At 36.9% G+C, this 3,865-nt stretch overlaps 1 protein-coding gene across 1 annotated transcript in view; it reads left to right on the forward strand.

Annotated features, from left to right (window-relative positions):
• The first annotated feature begins 2,710 nt into the window (after positions 1 to 2,710).
• LOC106953116 (N-acetyllactosaminide alpha-1,3-galactosyltransferase-like) overlaps positions 2,711 to 3,865 on the forward strand; it is a 25,182-nt gene continuing 24,027 nt past the window's right edge. The window contains exon 1 of the mRNA XM_015041675.1: positions 2,711 to 2,752. The gene's annotated coding sequence lies outside the window, so the exon portion shown is untranslated. The remainder of the gene's footprint in view (positions 2,753 to 3,865) is intronic.

A 3,865-nucleotide genomic window follows, 5' to 3' on the forward strand; every position in this document is an offset into this window, starting at 1 on the left:
ACCTAGTACTTTTTCCATCAATATTAAGGAATTATTTGCTTAAAACAAGATTTTATATCTTCCTGATAAGGTAAGTCAATTGTGTCTTAATTTAAGTGTACTAAGGCATTTATGCTTGAAACTAGACAAAAACACTTGGTAAAATTGTGTGTTTTTGCAGTGTAGAGATGTAATGATTGTGGAGTAAGTTTCATTCAATTTCTTTTTCAATGTCATTCAATGTCAGCTTATAAAACAGGCATCATCTATACAAACACAATGTCTGTTTTGTAAACAATGACTTCATTTCTACAAATTCTGGGAAGTAACTAAATGAATTAAGTAAATTAAGTTGTTTCAAATCTGAGCAATAACTGACTTCACCGACAAAAGAAAGTAATTTTGTTCAAAATATGCATGACACAATAAGTTTAATTCATATTGAATGTTTTACTCCAAGTAGTCTTCATCCTCTGAGTCATACAAAATGGGAGTTTCAAAGTCGGGTAGAGCAGGTGTGATGGGTTTTTCACCATAATCTGTCGGAACAAGCAGATGCAATTTATCAAGTTTTGCTCTTTTGTCACTCTTTTTGTCTTATTTAGTGAAGTGCAATTTAAAATTAGGAAATAAAAAAAACAACGTAGCATTAAAATGTGACCTACCATCTGTAAGACTGATTTGTTTTTTAAGGAAATTGGGATCAAAGAGCAGCTGTAGCTCCTGGGTGCTTCTTTCCGACTTGCTACATGAGAATAAATGAAAAAGAAGAGCATGATGTTTAAAATATTACAAAAATACAACCTGTTATGTCTACAATTTTATTTACTTTTAAAGTAGAATACACTATTAGGGCAGTTACCATAAAACTATTGGCTTAAATTCTAAGTAGAATGATCAGGTATCAGACAAAATGGGTCCATGTTAATACATCATCTAGAACTGAAGCATTTGCTTTTTTTTTTGTTTTGTTTTAGTTGGTTTGTTTCTTCACCTGGAACATCAGAAGCATAGTAACCATTTCAAAAACACAATATTTATCATCCAAAATGTTTTGTATGTTTTTAAATGTTAGCATTTTAAAAATGTAAATGAAAAAGTCATTATTGTGAATGATAATGGAGATTAGAGTTAGATGGCTGGAAAGTGAGGGAGAAGCAATCTGAGCTCTGAAACAGAATGTGCATCTTGATTATGAGAAAAACATTTTTTTTAAAAGAAAAAAACTATTCATGTATACAACTAAACTGTATTAGCTCTGCCAGAAAGGAATGTGTGTTCCCATGCATGTCTATCTTCAATCTTCACATAAAAAAAGAAGAAAAAAACAAACATAAGTGCCAAAAAAAACCCACATACATGCCTTTCTGTTTCTCTTCCTGGTGTTGGGATGACACGAAAGAGAACTTGAAGGTTCAGTGATCGGTATAAAAACTCGTCAGTAACTTGATGCATATAAAACAAACACTTGAGTTAAAAAAGTAAGTAGCTTGATTCACCCCAGATGAAGTGCAATGCCCACATTTAAAAGATTTACTTCAATAAAAGCAGATATCTTAAAGTGACCCAGAGCAAAATGCTAGAATACAAAATTTTTTGGAAGCACACAGACAACATATTTCAGAGAAAAATGAGTTAATCAACCTGTTTAATGCAGGTGCAGACAAACGGACGTCTATGGACATGAAACCTATGAGCCAGAAAGCCCACATGACTTTGTGGACTTGCATGACTTCATTTCAAAAAAAAAAAAAGAAAAACAAACACATGGTACCCAGGACGACAAAAGGGTTCTGGAAGGAAATGTTATTCTTAATTCTTCCTCCTTCTCAAAATGATAACAAATAATAATTTTTGACAAAACATACCAGCTTGTCATTTGAGCAGTTTACAGTATGTTCATGATCTCAAAGTCAGAATACTGATAGTGTAGGATTGTGACATACTACACTATTTCAGTCAAACACAACACTTTGCTTTGTACAGATGGTCTGGGGTCTTGGTTGTTGAAAAACGATTACTCCCTGGAGGTGTGGGCTGTCTTAAGGTTTTAAAGTTTAGCTAATGGCTAATGTTTGCCATTAGCTGTGTAATGCACTACTTAAGCTTACAGAAAATCTTCTGCACTGTAAACTGCCATCCTGTTTATGTGGAAGTGTGACCAACACGAACTGAACAGCTTCGTTCACTTGCTTCGCTGCCATTGCTAAAACTACAGCCAGACTACTATTCTAAAACAACGCAGGAAATGCAAATGTGTCACCACAGGGGGCCCAATACGTCGATCGAGTCGATCTCGGCAGGTGACAAACTGAACGCTGCCAGGACGCTGAGAGCAGCACTTCCTCTTCTGACAGGCTTATCAAAAATATTCACTAAGATCCTAAACGTTTGTAGCTTCATTAAAAAAAGAAATAACTATAAAAAAAAATCGTGTTAAAATTAATAATCTCAGTAATTATTGTTTCAACAAGATGTTGCGCAATTCAGTGCATTTCGGTTCCATTAACACACACACACACACACACACACACACAAAAGGCGACTCAAAGACCGACTGACGAGCAGAGCAGGAGTTTAAATTAGCTACTCAACCACCGCTGTGTTCATGAGAGGCTTATTAATAATCGAGGAATAAATATCAAGCCTGGAAACCTGATATTGTAACGACTGAATGTTGTGTTTTTAATGTAATCTCTGCTCGGCTTGCGGGCGCAGGCGGTTGCCACGGCAACAGGTGTGCTTAAACTACAAAGAGACAGAAAGTACAAAGGTAGGAGTGGTTTTGATTTGATCGTCTGTTCGGGTTGTTTTACCTTTGTTTACCTTTGCTGTGGCTCTTTACACTCGCTGTAGTTCCTGAACATTCAATAAACGACAAACTTGGACTAATCACCTCGTTCGTTTGTGAGTATACGTCACAACAAACATCAAATAGGACAAATATATTTCATTAAGTTTTAACTAATTCTACAGTGATAATTATGTGAAATTAAATTAATTATATCCTGACTTCAGAAGATTTGCCTTTACCTTTACGGGCTCTTTGGTTCCTCCTATCAGTCTGTAGTTTCTCATATTTCAGTCATCATACCAAATTTCAGATCTACCATGACTGACTGACACCTGCTGGCCTCAGGTTTGCAACCAGCTTCTGACTGAGAAACCAGTAACCTCCTCCCAGTGTCAGAATCTCACTGAGGAAGAAACTGCGTTAAGTTTCTGTCACTTTATTGGGTCCTGCCATAGCATTACATAAGGAAGGGCAGTAACTGCCTTGCGACTGCCTTCTATTAGGTGTAGAACTTACTGTTCTACACCTAATAGAATGTCTCTTTATAGATTATTTAATATTCTTCCATTACCGTTAATGCGGCTCCTACCGCTGCGTGCCCACCCACAAAAATGTCATCAAAACGAGCTTGGATCTATTATTTTTATTGGGAATCGGAGTTACAATGGCGATGTAAAAAGCGAAAAACGAGCGAAATTTCCAGCTGCCGAAATGCAGAGTGTAACTGACACCAACTGCAGCTCTGTTAGAGTGACAGATGGAGTGTATTTTTGACCCCAAAATAATTTTGAAATCTCCGTCACGCCTACAAAAATTGCTCTATCGGTATGAAAGTCGGTCATGACATTGATACGCATGCCTGCTCCCATAAAATGTTTTCAAAATTTCTCTAAGGCTGACGGTTTTCTGCCAAGGTGCTTCAGAGCGAAATCATGTGACCGGGTAAAGACAGGCTCTCAGCCATTCATTTTCAGACTTTCCTGAAAAATTTCAGAGCTCAGCACACACCATCGCTCTGTCATCGCTGCTATTGACCTTATTCCTGCGGGGCTTACTGGGAAAACGATTATGGGTGTTACTTCCGGCGGCTAG

Source organism: Poecilia latipinna, unplaced genomic scaffold (assembly GCF_001443285.1).
Source record: "Poecilia latipinna isolate Pla-1442-1.1 unplaced genomic scaffold, P_latipinna-1.0 Scaffold561, whole genome shotgun sequence".
NCBI lineage: Eukaryota > Metazoa > Chordata > Actinopteri > Cyprinodontiformes > Poeciliidae > Poecilia > Poecilia latipinna.